We start from the raw sequence: 20,264 nt of genomic DNA on the forward strand, positions 1-20,264 counted from the left end.
AAAAGACTGGAAACGAAGTTGAGATAAAACCACATGTTTTCTGTGATCTCTTTCACTTATGTAATAAGCAATTAGCGCTAATTTTCTCAAGGAATATTGATAATTTCCTCTTGTCACTATTCGCGATGACATATTTTAAATAAATCGATCTTATTTTTAAATTTTGTTAATAGCAACCGTCATAACTATGGTAACAGACGACGGTGGGGGTTAAAAAAATTAAAACTCGATAGAAAGCAAACATGACATTCATCTTCTTTACAAGCTTAACGCATTGATCATATTACTGAAACTCTTTCGTGTTTACTGGATTATTTAAATTCATAACAAATATTATTCAATTTTTTTATAGGAAACTAAGCACCAGACCTCTAAGAGAGAGAACAGAAAGTAAAAAAATAGCAAAATACGTCTGCTAGGCGTCACTAATAAAATAGACCTATTTCTAACTTGAACTTAGATCAAATTAAAAAAAACTTATGGAAGTAGACCCCATGCAAGTATTCTTTGAATAAAACGCGCAATTTGAGATTTGATCACTTAGGACAGTTAAGTTCGTTTAAAAGAATATCTTATTATGTGAGCGAATGTTGCTCCACTACAGAAATGAAAGTAATTTGGCTTTGAAGTGAAAACATAAGATGGAAACCGCTTTGACGCACAAAACCATAAATTTCAGCTTTGTTTGTTTTCAATTGCTGACAGCCATTTTGTTTAGAACGCACCAACAGGGACCGAAACCAATATTGGAAAGTGAAAGAACGAAAAAGACTTCAAGATATGCTTTTTCACACAGACAAAAAAGATTCGTGTTATTGTTTTCAATCATTTTTAGCTGACAGTCAAAATCATTATTAAACTTTGAAGTTGACATTCCATACTTGTTTTTTTAGAAGGGCAAGTCTTTTCAGGAATAAAAGACATTACGAATATATTTTATGATATCCGTATACGTCTGTCTGTCACACAAAATGGTAACCGCAGTATTGAAACACACGAAATGCGGAAAATAAAGGACGGAAGAACCGTGGATTTATCCACTTGCCAACTAGTAGTTTAAAATTCATTAGGGATTATTTACGAACAAGAGCGTCTGCTAAATAACCAATAAATCGGAAAAACTAACACTCCATCGCAGCTTTTTTTGCTATTTTATTATTATTAACGTTTCCTGAAAATTTGAAATAAATTGATACGAAGGAAGTTAAAAACTGGAGAAAACACGCTTTCGTCTCTAACAAACTCTTATAAAGCATGTTTTTACCTCCTTTTTCACGATATTGTAAAACGATGGAGAGCCGTAGGAACGCACGCACAATTATCGTAAAGGTGTATTGTCCAGTATATACTAAAGCCTTTTAACTTTATGGATTGGACTTGTGAAGTGGTTGGTGGTTGGGAAAGGCTGAACGTGGTGGTCTGGGCATAAAAGATAGGGAATAGTGAAGTGGCGGAAAGTGTAATGTTTTCAAACTATTTAGCTTGACAACCTTATGTATCCAGACAAATATGTTATGGTGGTTGTTTATGGTGCGAAAAATTTTGAAGACGTCATATGCATGCCTTATGACATCATAGGTAAAACAGTTAAAAATTGGAAAATAAAAACCTCAAAATATAATTTAATTACCTGATCTTAATTTTACTGTTAAAGCCTTTTTTATCAAAACTAGATATTATTATACAAAAAATGAAAAAAGACTGCATGAAAAGACTGAAATTCCTGGTAATATTGAATAGCTAAGTGTAAAATCTTAAAACATTTGGAATCATTTAGTAGGATCAGATAACTATGACTACTAAAAATAATGAGACTCAAACTAAAAATTACAGAGCCAGTTCTTATAGATAGGGTGTAGCTAATCACCAGATAAATGTTCATTAATTTATGAAAATTTATGTAAATTTCTGCACACGCGCTGACAGTTACAATCTAAGATATTTTGTAGAGGTCAAAATATAGCCTTCAAAAACATGGCTTTCAGCATGGAGCATATGCAACACACAGGATATAAATAACAAATTCCTCTTTAATAAAGTATTACATCATTAAGTTGTTCACAATAGTTTTAACATACACAAAATGTCGCTGTCAATACATAGTATAAAAAGAGTTTAGCATTCTTGGGAATGAAAAAACCTCGCTCCTACCTGTCCGCCCTTCTACGTTTGCTCTCCGCCTCTCTGCATCTGGTTTCATGTCTTAGATATATAAGAGTTGTAGAATCATAATACGTCTGCTTTTAAGACTTTGTGGTCCACAAAAAATATCCACATGGCAAAATGCTTTGAAAGTATGGCGGAGGAAGTAAAGAGTAGCCGAAATGATGCGGTTACACCGCAAAGGCGCTCGCAGAGACATCACTGTCAATTTATGCTCATAAGATACAAACAAAAGTAAAAATCCTTAGCCCACTAATTCTGGTTGAATATTCCAGAATGTGCTACATTTGATCATTTTACAATTGAAAACATTTTGAAAACATTTTGCCACTTTTGTTAATTACTTCAAATCGGGGCAGGGGGAGTACAGGCAACAATGCCCAACCTGGTATGAGTTTGTTGTTTTTATTCGATGATCAAGATGAATAAAGTACAAGCAACTAGGGGATAAAAACGCAGAAAAATAAAAGGAGCTTTGAACTAAGAACACTGACAGAAACTTAAAAAAAGAACTGAGTAAATAGAAACAGGAAACGCTACTGAAATACATAGTAAGGTTACATAAACATTACGAAAAACTCAGTAAAAAAACAAAGTAAACAAAGAATGTGCTCAGTAAAAGTAGAACACACCATAACTACCATCACCCACCAACATTCGACCAAAAACGGGTGCAAATACGACATTTTTCCACGTACTCTACTCACCCCACCCTCCTGTTTTACTCTGTTATTCTAATTTTTGTTCTAAACTTGATACCTGCATACGTTTGAGAACGATGCTATACAGAGAGAAATGTTATAGATCTGTTTGTGTTTTTGTCGTATCGTCTTTCTTTCTTTTACATACCCTATTTCTATAGACCGCAATTATTAACTATCCGAAGTCTACGGTACGTAACAATATAATTTCTACTACATGACCTTGTGCATTGGAGGAAATACCAAAAATGTCGCCAATTGGTCATACTTCTTAATTGCACAATTTAAAATATCACAATTGAATTGTAAGCCGTACGCAAAAGAAATACATTTCCCTATCAGTGGTACACAACTCCTCTGTGGTACACAACTTGGTGCACAACTCCTCTGTAGAACACAACTCCTCTAATGTTGATTTAGCGGATGACCAAAAATCAGTTTAAAAATAAAGAGCTGTCAGCCGAAACTTGTTGAAAAATGTTGATCGCCCATAGGTAGTGTAATAGAAAAATATGTTTAAAACTGTAGGCTCGCATCATACAAAGTTAAAACGGTCGTAGTGCCAAACGCAGAGCAGATTGGTTATGCGTCGCTGAATAAAAGTGACAAAAATACTATTAAGTGACGGGGTTTATTACGATTAAAAATTTCTGTCGTATTATCAGGTATTCAGCAAGCATCAATCGATGTTGATTCTCTTTTTATCCAATCAAACTTTGTAGTTTTATGTAATGTACACCCGCATACACAGTTCTTATTTTGAATATCTTTTTTATGGCAAAAAGCTGTTACGAAATATGTTATTTTAACATACAACATTATTAAACATAATATTTTAATTATCTGTTATATCATGCTGGCAAAAGAATGATTGAGACTATAATTAAAATCTTCCTGTTCTTGTAACGACTCTAATTACTGATTACTCACAAAATTAGTTTTTGCAATTTCATGGTATCGATCACAATTTTCCGTGAAACTCAGAATAAAAACTGTTTTCCACTTCAAGGATATTTTCAGCGGAACATAGCGGATAAGAACAAAACAGAACATTTTAGGACAGAATGTAAGCACACTTACACAATAACACAATTTGATTGGCTGACTAACTTTTCACCATCGTTTACGCACAGAACGCAAAGAAAAAGTTAAACCCGATTCTACTTTCCCCAAATCGGAAAAAACAAGAAAATGTTTCCGCTCACGTGGTGGAAACATTTTAAGTACGCAGCTCAAAATCTTTTTATTAAGTGAAAAACAAATGTTCATAATTTACCATGAATTTCCAATATAATTACCTTGTAGAACAAATCTAGAATTTTAAGGACGTGTTAGTGATTTCCAGAAAACACAACGTTTAAATATCTTTGTCAATCATGTTTCTTCCAAATTTTGCTAACAACGCTTTCTCAGGATTTCCTATTTAGATAGTAGTCCTGTATGTAAAATACCAAAATAAATAGAACTGTTGATAAAGTATGCCTTGTATTAAATTGTAGCAACGCTGAATGTTAAATCTGAAGATTTCCAGAATTCACTACTGTTTCGAGAAAATGTTATAGGCAGAAAATCATGGATTAATATACTGGATCATCTATTACTATATCATCTCATTTCATCATCAGAGGTAAAATCGAATTGAAATTGAGACCAAGATAACTACAACTGCGTATATAAAATGTTTGGAAGACGTCAAGTTTTCAGGTTTCTTCGGAAATAACAACGCCTCTACAACGAGAAAGCTTGATTTTATCCAAATGTTTAAGATCCAAGTAGATAGGTACAAGTTCCACAAAACCGCAACAATTGATTTTGTGAAAGATTTTGCCTTGAAAGATGTTTTCTACGTGTTTTTGAAAAAAAGAGATTATCAGTAAATTTCCAGCTAGCATTGTTATTATTTTGTTCTTATGTTTCAGCATTCTTAGCCTCATTGCTCTTAAAAATTCTTCCTCTGCAGAAGTGTAGTTCTTTTTTTCGTCGGTTAGTTGTGTTATCGATAAATCGTTTGTACGGTAGCGAGTATTTAATTTTAAAATGAAATTGTAACGTTTTTCAATTTGAATTGATATATTAACAAAAAATGCACTAAAGACTGATGCCTATTTGTGAAAGACGGTGTCGCCACTAGAGAATTGACACTTATTTACAGAAAAATTTGTGCTATGGGGACACAAAATAACGTGTAATTTAACAGACGGGCGACTCCGTGGTTTTTTTTCACGGGTTAACTTATATTAATACCTCTATCTGGTGTTTAAAATGACTGACACGTAGGTTTTTTTTAAACCAGTCGCAGAGTAATACATTGTGCTGAGGGCCGTAACCGTGAATGTTCCCACAGGTTAACGACTAGTCTCTTATATCAATACCTTATATTGTGTGTTCAAAATCACTGGCACACATTCTTTATCCAATTTAGGCTGACGGTCATAACCGTGAATGTTTCCACGGGCTAACGATTAGTGTAGTTTTTAAATGACAATAGGTGTAATACTGTGTGGTAGGGAGCTACCACTTTGTCTTAAACTGTATCTGTAAATCAGAACGTCAAATAGTTCTAAGAACGAGTTAGATTATTGATGGAATTACATATTTTTCCAAGCTCTTACGCCGATCAAAAGAACTGTGCAGTGCTGAGAAAATCTTATACAACCCCGTTCCCGTGACTTCTCTCTATTTTTTATTAAAAAATGAAAAAGGCGCTGTAGCAAAACGTAAAAAGAAAAATGTCATCTTTACTTTCTCCTTGTGTTATGAATAAAAACAGTTTCTTAGAAGGAAATATAGTACTCATAAAACGCAAGATCAAATTAGTTTAGTCTTTTTCTTCTTCTTGAATACAATAAATACATGCTAACAAACATGAGCCTTGTGACGTATTTATAGCCTACACTTTTAATATTCCTCAGCTTCTCCATACAGCTGCTAAAGCACATGTATCAAATGTGGCATGTACCTACACACTGGAATCAAAAGATAAGATTGCCTATTAGTGGTAACTCATTTTTAAGGATGCCAAGAATGTTTTATAACCGTTGGAAAAAGCTAATTTTCACCCAAGACGAAAAATGTGAACTTGGTTTCTCTAGCCCCACTACCAAACACTCATATTCGGGGTTAAATAATTCTGTTTTTATAGAACATTCCTCCTGGCACAAAACAAATCAGCCCTTTTTTTCCGAGTTGGCTATCTATCCTTCCCTTCTCGTCCACATTATAAAGCATTTATAAGTGTTCAGTAATGGTAATACCGTGTGTGAGACAGAAATGATAGTTCGCCAGGATTGTCTTACCATGAGTGAACTTGTCTCAGTTACGGATCAGTACTGGCTTATGTATCTCTTCGCAAGGTGGTCTTTTGTATCAGCTTTTTATCAATGATGCCAGTTGCTTTTCGTCTCTGTGCCATTTTATAGTCGTCTTGAACACACGAAAATACGATATACAAAGGACGGACAAACCCGTGTATTTTTAGCCTATATTGAATTTTCGCTCTCTGAGCTGCAAATAGCAACGGGTGAACTCTCGTGCATTTTTCTAATTGGTAAATTACTGTCGGTTCTTTCACGGGCCTACGCCTGTTTTGCTAGTTTAAACTTTAAAAACCTTTAAGACAGCCAACGGTATACACAAAAAACTTTCAAGTAAAGAGTAAAACCGAAAAAAAAAAATGAAATCATGATAAATTGCACTACCATTGTTAAGATGCTTTTGGTTTGAATTTTAAAACTTTAGGAGTTAAGTATCCTTAATTAATTACTGCTGTGGTGTTTTATAATCAACAAAAGCGCAGGTTATCAATATAATGTCGACATGTTTGTGGTTTGGCCTTACAATGGCATGTTGTTTATATCTATCGAACACAATATCATATGTATATATCTGCCAGAAAATCAGAATTTCTTAGTTGTTTGTAACAATGTAAAACTTGGAAGATTGCAAAAATATATTAATACAACCATGATAACAATTTAATTCAATTAATTTTAGCGCAAAATTATTTGTTGCGGGATTTCTTTTCGCACGATTAATTTTCGCGCACCTACAGCAAAATGTTTTTTTCGTACAGGATTGATTTTCGCACAGCTAAAACGCGGTGAAAAGGTGACAACTTTAACAGAGAATGCTATATCAGACCAATTTTTAAGACTCACTGTAAAAACTTATATACAACTTCTTTAACTTGCAAACTTTTTCCTAGCAGTGAAATTCTTACTTTTAAGGAAAAGTACGATATAAAATCCTTTAATCGATGAAGCTACAGAAACAAAACTTTGGTTCCGTCTACTTCTGAATTTGAAATCCTCCTGCACTATTTACATCAGGTACTGGCAATAAAAACCATTAATGTAGAACGACATCCGCTTTATTTCGTTTAAAAATGGACATGGATAATCTACGCAATATCCTTTAATCATTTTAGTACACTTACACAATAGGAAATACTAAGGAGAAATATTATTAGTAACATTTTTTCTCCATAAACAAGTAATAGAGAGAATATCTCCTCCTACCTTATCCTTCTTAGTTATGGTTTTGATTCGACCAACGTTTGATACAAACAAACTGCTCGGTTGACCGCAGCTGTGCTTTGACGAACTACGCAAATGTTTCTCGATTACAAATAGCAAACGATTAACTCATTTAATAAGTAGTTATGCAACAGTGTTTTAAATTGTTGCTTGATATGATCACAGCATGGCTGATTGATGGCAAATAGATCATTTAATGCAGGTTATTTCCGATGTCTTTAAATGACAACTTTATCTCTCGTGGCAAGCTGCAGGCAAAATAAAAGGGTTGTTGTTTGATTGAATGGAATAACAATAAATAATTTATAATTTTTTTTAGAACGTACAAATGTCGGTACTGTGATATATCACTTCGGCAGATGGAAGCAAGCTGGTGCTACGCATTATGTCTTGAAATCCCCGTTTGTGTACTTACTTGTTTTTTTGTAAGCATCCGTTAAATTTGGTCATCATTTTTTTAGCATATGCTATTTGGTCATTTTTTAAGCTTATATAATAAATAATATAATTTATAATAAATAAACATATCTATATGATAATGCCCGTATACGTCTGTCCGTCTGTCTGTCACGCAAAATGGTAGCTTAGCTGCGACGGGCGAACACGTGGATTTTTCCACGGGCTAACGACTAGTATAATAAGGTGTTGTTAATTTTTTTATGTTTTTGTTTCGTGAGCAGTTTTTCTTTATATCTGAATTCACCGATATTTAGGACTTAAATTGTAATTACTGATGTTTAAAATTCAAATGTTTTTTTTCTCTCTTTAAATAAGCATAATTTGAGTCTGATCATGTCTTTTTCATAAGCGTATTCCAATAAATATTTTTGCCATTTAAGCATGACCTAAGCATATTTTGAAAAGTACTTTGCATAAGCATCCTTAAGCCTCATTTTGGAAGTCCTATTGATTAAAAAGAAATACGTGAAGTGATGAGTTACCGATTTCTAGAGAGGTGCCCTCGTGGGAATAGATGCCCAAATATCTAAGCAATTTTCTGTTGGCTACAAAGGAAGTTTTCTTGTGGAAAAAATCTAATAACACAAATTACGTTTGTTGTAAGAACAATAGTCGTTCACCCGCGATAAATCCACGGGGTCGTGCGTCTTTTGTATACCGCATGTTTTTGTAGCAAGACTTTCTTCTTGGGCGAAAACAGACAGAATTCAGGCATATCATTAATATAGAGATGATGTGATACAACACACGTATTGAAAATAATTATGTGCACCTAATCAAACAGACATTAATAATTGAAGAGGAAGATGGCAGTCTCAACAATATAAAATTCATTTCAGTCTTACAGAAATTTAAACTAAAGTTTTCCACGAACGGTACATTTTCATTGGAATCAAGTTAGGGTTTACTGGGAAGGAACTTAACATTTGCCATATTCGGTTTTGGCATATCAAAAAAGTAGTTGTTCTTGAGTAAGGGTCTTAACCGACGAGTTAAATAAATGATTGAAACATTTCACCGAATGAACTTGATAAACTTTTCCACTATGGCGATCCCTCCAAAGTCATTATTGGAAATGGAGTTGCAAGTTTTACTCATTTGAAATATACTAATTGAGTAGGCGAACAATAGAAAAGATAATTAAACATTCTTGATGATGTCAGTAATGATCTGTCAATGTACAAAAAATTAAAAATAAAGTTCCTCTTTTGTATCAATTAATTTGTTGATTTTAGTTGTAATTTGGAAATAAGATAGACAACAAACGAACTTCCAATATTAATCAGCCACAAAATTTGTATATTAACTTTAATAGTTTTTTGTCTAGTAAATCGGAGTAAAAAAACCTCCGTGTAAGCATAACGCATAGAATATACAACAATCTTTCTGTGTTTTAAGTTCACAACGCCATCCTCGTTTAAATAGAGAGAATAAATTCTTAGGTTATCTTCATAAAATTCCTGTTTTTCACGTAAAATAAGTTAGTAGACAGTTACTGGTTTTACCAACGACCGTCTCGCACTAAGAACAAACACTTTACTACCTACTCAACAGGCTTCCAATACCGTCGTCATATCACACTTTTGTTTTGCAAAATACATATCTGGGTTTTATTTTACCTAGTTTGACGATAAAATTTACATATTGTTCTTCTAACTGCACAATCACAGGTCTGGTTACCAATTATCTCGGTTTTTGCTAAATACATTATGGTTTTCAAATTACAAAAATTACACATCTGGTCTTTATTTTACTTTGTTAAACAACCTAATGACCTAGTTTCCCTAGTTTTGCATTGCAATCTAGTCTGTAAAATACGCATCTAATCTTTTTTCAATATATTTTATATCAAACACAGGCATTAGGTCTAATACCAGGTCTTCATTTTATTTTATTTTATTTCGCAGAACATAATTTTGGTATGCAAGATACTCAATTGGTCTTTGTTTTACTCATTTCCGCAGAAACACATGTTCTGCAAAACACACCTGTAGTTAATATTTTCCATTTTAGATCGAGATGGTTGAGTGGTAGGAAAACATTAGTTACAAGAGTCCATTGGTAGGTTCAAAATTTCGCAAAAAAAAAATAAATAATCCAAGTTCAGCCAGTATACTGCAAAGCAATAACTCTTATCCAAATCAGCCAAAAATACTCAAAAAATACGTTCACACTTCATCTCCAGGCTTTCTTTGCTTACACTTTGCTCGAATTTAGACTATCGTAGAAATACACACGCTGTTTGTTTCACGAGGGTATTTTACATTAGCTATGCATATCCAGTGCAGGGATCCTGTGTGCCAATCTCGTTCCCAGAGCTTTTTTTTTTACTTTCTAGATATACATGTTTTGGAATGGAATCTATCCAATCCTGGGAACTGTTTAAGCAGTAGATTTTGTGCCATGTTGATGGATTCATCGGTGAGCATTTTGTTTCATAATATGACGTCTTTCTCCTGAGGTGAAAAACAAAGTTTCCTCTGGGTTCTTTTCGATCCTTCCGTGGGACCTTTTTTGCTTATGATTCATACTTCGTCATTTTCCGAACAGTCTACATGTACATTACAATATTTTGGCAATTATTTCCTCTACCCCTACAGCGTTTGTGTTTTCATCGTCATTGACGTAACATATATACATGAAATTCAAATATATGAAATATATGTTAACGTAATTTTCGACTATCGATCATAAATGTTGTCTTTTTAGCCTTTCTGTAATACATTCGCCCAAAAGTTGTGACCCATAGAACTCAAAAAAAAATTTTTTGAAACTCTCGATCATTTACAATAAAGTGATCCAAGTTCGTTCTTATGACACATTGATTTATGAGTTCGATGACAGATTTTTAGAAACTGTGAAAGAAAATAATTCGCTTTGCATTGTCCCAAAAAAATCAATATTTATTACAAAATTTGCATCACTTTTCTTAGATATTACATTATTGCACATTAAACTATATTTTAAGGCCTAGGAGGCTAGCTTTCTAACGATGAATATCATAGTATTATATTAAATTAAAATTATCATATTAAAGAAGGAAATAATAATTAGATTTAATTTTCAATTGCAATAATCACTATCGTTTGCATTTTCAACTTTCGAAATTTTATGTAATTATTATGCAATCAATCTTACGAATCTTCTCACTCCCCGATATCCCAATTTTACCATCTAACCCTAAGCCTCCCCCCTTGACATACCTTTATAAAACCTTTTATTACTAGTCGTTAGCCCGTTAAAAAATCCACGGGTTTGCCTGTCCTTTTTATACCGAATTGCCTGCGTCTCGCTATTTGCGCAGCTAAGCTACCATTTTGAGTGACAGACAGACGGACAGACGTATACGGGTATTATAATAGAGACATTGAAGGGGCTGACGACCCCTTTAAATTTACCCGTCGCAACAGAGTGGATAAAAATATATCGCATTTGATATTCGTGTTTCCGTAGCACGTTTTTTTAACTCAGACGGGAATCCGCGCAGAGACAGACAAAATAAGGCTATTATTAAAGAGATAACCAAATTCTGGTCCTGGGATTGAGGTTGTAAATCAGCATATCTTCGTGTCATGTTTCAACATTGCTTTGTATTTGAAAGTAATTAAATAGAAAAAAAGGAAAAAGATAGTTATTTAAATGTTTCACTTTAGATAATCACCTATTTATAAAAGTGCAATTTTACTAAAACAATGACGCTGGAGGTAGATGAAAAATAACCACATAAGAACGATGCTAAGAAAGCTGAAAACTTAAAATATTTTCTTTTGTTTTGCTGTTTCTATAAGAGGGAAAACGGAGTATCGGGATAATTTTTGTCTCGCCTTAATCTAGATGTTGTCTTCTTTCAATTAAAATACACAGAAGTTATCTTGTCCACTCCGGGACGGTGTGCTTGTATGGAAAAGGTCTCACCTGAGCCGATATCTTGATTAGCTCAAGCGTGATCCTGCTTTGTTGGGACTGGACGAAATTATCCTGGAACAAAAATTTTCCATATAAGGATGAAGTGAATTTTAGTACAATTAATGATGAGGGCAGGATCCTGGTAAACGCCCTGTCCTGGCATTTGCCCCGTCCAGCCTTTCATTTTAACACTCGCTTAGATATACTGATGGTAAACAAATTATACATTGAATTGAAAATGCCTAAAACAAGTCTGTTTTAAATTTTGACATTTTTTTATATTTGCATATAAGGATGTCAAAATTTATCCCAGAGGACAGTGCAAAATGTTTTTAGTTAAGATTGTCCTTCCAACACCTACTCTATTAGGTTTTGAAAAAACGTCAGGTAAATTTTGTCCTATTATGGCATTGTATTTCGTGCATTTTTGGTGGCCTAATAGCACGAAGAAATGGAATTTGCATAGACGGGGTCTAGGATTATTATTGACTATGAAAATTATTGATTTCCGCCCGCGCCAAGCGAGGCGTAATCTTTTTACTCGCTTTATGATAAATAGAGACATGGAGACAACCCAGAACTCGAACGCTTTGTTGTCTATTAAACCCCTTAAAAATTGTCATTTGTTAAGGAACCAATAAAAATGCTTTGATTTTGTTTTCAACCAATTTGCGCGGCCTACTACAAACGATGTAATCCGTAGCTAGCTAAACATCCGCGAACTGACCGAGGTAGAACATTCTTGACCAAAACTTACACTTCAAAAGCACTCCACGGTTAAATGTAATGAAGGCAAACAAAAAGACTTAAAGCTGTGTGGGAATGCGTGTAGTTAAATCCGAGACATAATTGGTTAGAATTGTTGAATTTTTGATAGCTAGTCAAGTAGTCTGACTTAATGAGTGATAGCTAGCCAGCTAATCTAGGCTACTTTTGCTAACTGCGATATGAGTTTTATAGCTATATTTCTCAAATAGCATAAAGTTAGTAGAAAAAAGATAATTGTTCTGACAATAGGAATTAAAGAAATTTGTAGCTATTAATCAGCTAGACTTTTGATCTCTTGCATCGTAGCAGCCCTTATCTAATTTTTGATTAACCGAAAACCCGAAATTTAAAAGTGTTCACCAAATAGCAAACCAAAGCCTTTTTGTAGGCTTTGCTACCAAGAACAGAGCTTTAAAGTTCATTTTCGCTCCAGCGATAAAAAAATTGGATTCTTTCCGAAATCACGTATGCAATGGATAGTCAGGAAAACACTAAACGCCAGATCACGCAATTGCGGTACATATACCGTGATTGAAAGAAGAAATTTAAAGCAGGGTCTCTGGTCGGCGCTTCACGTCGACGGACAATGAGTTTAATTTGATCCTTTATAATACTTCTAGTTATTTTGAAAGGGATTCATGCGCAAGACATCTTTCAGTCCTAGACCACTTTCACTTTTGGCACACCACGCTCCCTCCTCCACTTGGATTTGACAATTTTGAGAATCTGTCGAAAGAGTGCGAGAAGCAAAAGTTTGTTGGAACGCGACAGATGTTTTTCGGTATGTCAGGATGGTTTAGAGAGATTTACTCATGATTGTACAGGAATAACATACAGTCATCCTTATTGTGATAATACAATTCGAACCTAATTCCAGGCAAGTACAGATATATCGACAATTATCTTCGTACAACCAAGACAAAATATTTAAATGTAGCTAGATTCGACGATATTTTCGAGAAATTGGTATGTGTAATTTGTAGGAGGTTGGAAAACTACGTTTTTGACAAATGGATCCGGTTGGATAATGTCTAGGAATATAGGTATGGATGTAGAAAATAATGTGTTTAAACGTTGAGAAAATCAAGCTGTGTTAAACTACTACAACAGGTGAAGGCAACAAATAATAAACGTTAAAAACAATGACAACAAATGTTTTATGTACGCAATACTATCACCACTTCATCCACAACCCAAGGACCCAGAAAAACCACAATCCCAGCTTTGATGGTAAATAATTCTCAGTAGTTTAAGGGACAGAACAGTTTAAAAGTTAACGTGTTCGAGTACAAAGAAATCTATCTATCCAATAAGACTTACAGACCACGAAAAAGCAATCGCCGTTCTACTAATATTCAACGAGAAAATCAGTCATTATTGTTGGATTAGAAACTTTCCAAAGCTATTTATCACGGATAAAAAAAACACATTCATTCAAAATTTATATAAAAAAACGCTACATCAATCCATTTTAGTTGGGATCCAGGTATAAAAAACATGTTGAGTCATGTTCGACAAAAAAAGATGATAACAGTCGACGTGCCGAAGCTCTTTTTAAAGCAAATGTTCGATAACTTTAGTAAGGTCAATGCGATTATCTTTTATGATATATGCCGACTTTGAACCCATCACAAATAAAATGAATCCAATCAAGAGGTGGATAGCAAGGGCTTATACACAACAAAGAGTCAACATCACAACCATGCAAATTCTAAATCCAAGTCGAAGGCATTACAAAGTACCATCCAACAAGTTATCACGGAGAAGATGGTGCAAAGTTCTTCGTCAAAAAAGATATAAAACGATCATCTGAAACCCATAAAACCAATTGAATGACCAAAGACGATTGAAAAAGATATTGGAATGGCTGTCACATTTGCAAGAAACCATTAGGGGATGGACGAGTTCCTGTCGTAAAGATAAAGGGTTTTCGTTTGCCGGCAACTAAACTGCTTTCATTCGGCGTCTCATCAAAAATAAAAACATTTTTGAAAACTACAAGTCTTATGGGTTTTAGTGGTGAAAAAATAATTTTAAAAATTGTTCGGGAAATAAGTTTACTCCCTGGGTACTTTCTTTGTATACATTCGACTATGCGGGCCAAGACCGGGATTTACGGGAAATCGCGGGTTTTCACATTAAATAAACACATTAAATATTGACTAGAAGGATTGTCACACGACAAACAACTGTCACAAATGTAACAAACAAGTAAATAATCCAAGAAAAAAGGAACACCACCACATCACAGAAAAATAAAGAGGTCCGGCGTCATGGGGAATTAGGAAGCAGGGAATTAAGACTCCAGAGCCAAAATTCCCTAGTGAATTAGGATTTGCAGTAATTTTTTCCTAGCATTTTAAGACTTAGGCAGTTTAAATTCCCTAGTGATTTAGGAATGCATCGGTGAATTAAGACTCCAAAAAAGAAATCATACAAAATTAAAAATAAATTGTATATCTAAATGTTTATACAATATTAGTATTGGGTGTATGTATACATACATACAGGAGTATAAAAATATAAAATTGTGCTTTAAAAATAATATTAAAAATGGAAACGATACTATTTTAACAAATTCCAAAAATAGTTCCATTGAAAGTTATTTCGCTCAAGGTACAGTATTTCGTTGTACTTTCGGAAACAGTCGCAATTCATTCTCCATTAAACGTGAAATGAGCTGGCTTCTCATCTGCCGCGCATCGAGCTTCCATGGATTTCGGCTGCTTAAGCAATGGCAAATACACCACAGTTGAAACCGTCTTCTTGCTTTTGAACAGGAAGAAATGACATTGCATGTAGCAACTGTATGTGCTCGTTATTAACTGCTCTGAATAGATAATTTGTTTTCTTTTGTGAATTAAGCACTGACTGGAAGCGGCGTATTTTGCCTAAAGCTTTGCATATAAGTTTTTGGGCAACGTTCATTATGTTTTCGTTAATAGTCAGGTAGCTGAGAGCATAAATAAATGGAAAACTATGCAAAACTTCAGGACAATTTCTAACCTACATAAAATCAAACTATAGATAAAAATAAACAAAAAAATCTTTACTGGACACAATTAGTTTATTTCATTCGACAAATATCATTCAAATAATAAATAATTCTTACAAACTTTTTACACTACTTTAAGACGCCATATTTAACGCATTTCGAATTTTAATATTGAACACATGCATTCCAATGTAAAAATATTTAGGGGGTGTATACTTCTCAAAAGTAATTGATTTTAAAATTAAAACCAAAATATGCCGATACGTAAAAATTATTTATTTATTTCAAATAGTTTAAAATTTTAGATAAAAGTCATTAAAAAACTGTCTATGTATTTAAAAGAAAAAGGGATCCCCCCGTCCTACCTGTACATTACAAAAAAAAACGTAACTTAAGCGGAAAAAGTAGTCTTTCCGTGATAACATTGACGTAAATTATGAAAAAAGTTCTGCTTCTTCTGACGAAGGATCCGATTCTTTCTAAATAAAATTAATTTTAGCCATGTAATTATTTCTTGTCTGTAGGTATAGCAGTGCTTTAGGTTTTTGTACGGCGTAACATTGTAAAGACATGTGACGTCATTAACTAAGCTTTACGGGTGTTTGTTCGTTCTGTGTAACGAATTACAATTCATTGTTTTTTAACTTTTGCTCTACAACACAAAATCTATTGTTTCATGTGCTTAAAAAATAAAATCGATTATTTTCATTTATTTTCCTATTGTGTGACGTCATCATTATAAAGTCTCAATAGGCCACAATAAATATAATTTTCAATGCCGGTAACTTTTTTCAACATCACGCGTCCATGGTCGTCACGATAAACAGCATTTCACATTGTCCTAAAGTTTTCCAGTAAATCGATGCTCTCAGCTACCTGACTATAAGCATCTTTAGATATCAAAATGTTGTTATCTTCTTCTTTTAAGTAATAAAACTCGAGTAATTCAACAACATTTTTCCAGTAAATTTTGAATACGATGTACCATGAATACTTTTCTTTACAAAGAATAAGCCAAGCTGATCTCCATTTCTTTTCGCTGATAAGATTTGATATGTCTAAGATAAGTCCGCTATTTTGACCAAATACTTTCGTCAATTTTCTGACACTAACATTGATCAGATTTTGGTGGTAAGAGTGCTCGAATTCTTCATGCGTCTAAATATAAACACGCGGAAGCAGTTGTATTCCTTTTTGTTTTACGATTTGAAACCCAGAGGATGTTCGAATTATTAAATAGCATTCCTGTATTGAATTTTTCCACTATTTCATCTAATAATTTATCCCATAGATTAGTTGATTCGGTTGGCTCGTCGTTTAGAGATGGTTTGCCGCACTCCATCGGTTTAAATAGGTTATTATCACCCAGCATCATTTTTTCTTCAGTTATGCTGACATGGTCATCGTTGGTTCTTTAATAAAGCTAAGCCATGATCAGTCAAGTTTGTCACCTCGTAAGCCCCCAACCACTTAAATATAAATTTTCCTCCTTTTCTATCATTACGCACCTTCAATAACATATGGCCAATCTGTAGGGTTACTATCCAACACTTTTATAAATGAATTTTTAATTGTTTTATTCTGTCTTTCCACAAGACCATTTGCTTGTGGGTGGTATGCACTTGAAACACCGTTGACGAACTCTCGAGCTTGGTCATTTATTTGGATATAGAAGCAACCGTGTATGCAAATTGACTCGTACATATGGCCGATTTATCTTTAAGTTTGGTTTCGCTTCAGACTGTTTGCTGAAGTAATCTATGCATACAACTAAACAGCAAAACCCATCAACCTCTGGTAAGTTACAGATATCGATGCCAATCTGATTCATCACGGTTGTTGGAACAGGTATACTGTGCAGCTCAGTTTTCTTTTGAAATTTCTTTTCAAGTCCAAAAGGTTTATTCGCGTGAAATTTCTAAAATTGTTCAAACGCGAAGTTATTCCATATAGAGTTTATTTGAATTTAAGGAAGTAATTTTGCTTAAAAAATTTGTTTTGGCAGGTCCATGTGACTACATCCATCCATAAATAAAAGTCAACTCAAGAGAGACCATCGTTTTGTACAAAAAAATTACGAAAAGAATATACAAAAAAAATATATATGTAGAAATATGTTAGTAAATACGCACCTCTCCTGAAGTTAAAAATATTATTCCGGATAGTCTCTATCTCTAATAAAATCTTCAATTATGAAAAATCGTAATGTTGTTAAGATGGCATCATTTTGTTCTGATTTTATACCCACGTGAATTAAATTTAAAAAATAAATTCGGATAAATTGAGTTCGGAGTTCGAATAATCTATTTCAAAATAAAATTCACTAGTGAAATATGACTTTATTATTACAACGAGTCGTATTTCTGGTAGAGTCCTAATTCCCTAATGGATTCTAATTCACTAGGGCATTAAGACTCCCCAAATCAAAAATAAGGATTTGGGACTCATGGGTCTTGAAGTCCTAATTCCCCCGTTACACTGGCACATAACAACTGCAATCTCAATTATAAAAATACCATACCACAACACTACACACAATAATTTTCTAAAGTTATAAAATTCCATCTATACCAGTAATGTACCACAACCTACAAAGATATGACTCTCACCTATTTATAAACTAACTAGGAGAAATAGAGGGAGAAATAGAAGGAAACATAGACTGCACCCAAATGAATAAGTTAAAGTACATCTCGTTGTCAAAAAAAGATACCCGTCGGCGACAAGGAATACATCGAACTAAGATTTACAGACAGTTTCAAGTTCATGGAAATATCCCTTGAGAAACTATCTAAAACCCCACGGAACACAAAAAAAGCCTCAAGTCACTATAAAGGTAAGCAGCTGGACTTGATAAGATGGAATGCTGTTTATCCGTACGAATGCATGGATAGCTTCGAGAGTTATAAATTAAAATAGTTAAATTAATTAGAGAAATAAATTAATGTATTGAATCTATTTTAATCAATAATGAGGTTTAGATTAAACAACCCCCTGGTTTCTAAAAAATCGCGCAGAGACCAAGGGAACCTTATGTGCACAAATAGACAGAATACGGCTATTATTATAGAGACTGGTCGTTAACCCGTGAAACATGCCACGGAAATTCGCCGTCGTTATTATTTGCGTACTGCTATTTCGCGAACCTGGTATGAATTACTCTGCGGTAGTTTATCGAAAGTAATGTTACGCCGCTTTCTCGTAAAATTCATATATTTAACAATAATTCGTACGTTTTTATGGCTTGGGTTAAAAAAGAGGCTCCTCTTGTAAACAAATGTAGTGTTTCTTACACTTTTTGTTCAGTTAAAAACATAATAAGAACAATTATAAAAACTGTAAATGGTTAAAGATGAAATAAAATTTACGAAATAAATTCTGAATGCATGTTTGAAACAAACAAAAAATTCACTTACAAAATCTTCTTAAAATTTATTGTTCTCTTCTTCTTATCATAAAACTTCTTATGTTAATGTCTTTAAAAAGGCGCGAATAATTAAAACTGTCCAATGAAATAGACAACGCAATGTTAATTGTCCGTAACCTTGACCCTGCGCGTATTCTTAACAAAAAAACTGCATCGAGGGAATAATAAAAGCTAAGGTGTTTTAACAGGATTTCAAAATGTTTTCCCATAAATCCTCGGAATCATAGAGGATTTACCACACGGTGTTAATTAGAAGACACGCTATGCCGAACTTGTGTCTATGTCCTCACATTGCTACCAGAATGCTATGCTTAAATTTTATTTCAGACAAAAAAAGTAAACCACGAAACATTTCGTTTGCGTCCTGCTAAAAGTTGACTTTTGGGGATATCACACAAGAATAATTTTTTTTATGCAAAGTTGTCAAAAAGACATATTCTACGCATGTACACTTTTCATGTGGAATTAAAAAAGTTCATGTCAATAATGCCTTGCTTCGGTGCAATAAGCGGAGTTGAGTAATTATTAGTGCGTCTCCTGCTAAAAAACTCAATTTTAAAGAATTCAGGGCGCAATATCACACAAAAATATTTAAAGTAGCCATAACATCAAATTTTTGTATTATGACGTACATATGCGTATTTTTTTTATAAAACTTTTTTTGTTGCAGAATGATTGAACTCGGTTGTAAATTGGTTTAAGTAACGGCTTTATGAAAATGTTAGTTCATTGTCGACCTAAAACCATGTTTTATCAATTTCGAAGAAGCTCGTTAATATGACAAATATTTTCCTAAAGGAAGCAATATTATTTAGCCACTATTTGTTATTTCGACAACATACTCTAAAAAGCTCCATAAAATGCATTTTGTGTCCGGTGTTCATCTACGTTGTATTTTATCTCCACAGTTGAACAAAATTGCACAGTATAAGTTTCAATATGGATTGATATCTGCATGTGTTGTGTGTAAGGTGTTTTAACAGGATTTTAAGCTGTTTTCTTATAGATCTTTGAAATAATAGAGGATTTCCCACACGGTGTCTATTAGAAGAAACGCTATGCCCAACTTATGTGAATGTTCTCGCATTGCTAGTGGAATGACAGGTTAATACTTCATTTCAGTCAAAATGACGAAATCAGGCAACATTTCCGTTTGTTTCTTACTAAAACTTGACTTCGTAAAATTTAGAGTGCAATATCACACAAAACCATTTGAGCCGCATAAACATTATTATTAACTTATTACATCTTACAGACATATTAGTGTAGCAACAGATGTATCCTGCTCTTCAAATTTTCGTTGCAAAACC

The sequence above is a fragment of the Hydractinia symbiolongicarpus genome, chromosome 11 (assembly GCF_029227915.1).
Source record: "Hydractinia symbiolongicarpus strain clone_291-10 chromosome 11, HSymV2.1, whole genome shotgun sequence".
Taxonomy (NCBI): domain Eukaryota; kingdom Metazoa; phylum Cnidaria; class Hydrozoa; order Anthoathecata; family Hydractiniidae; genus Hydractinia; species Hydractinia symbiolongicarpus.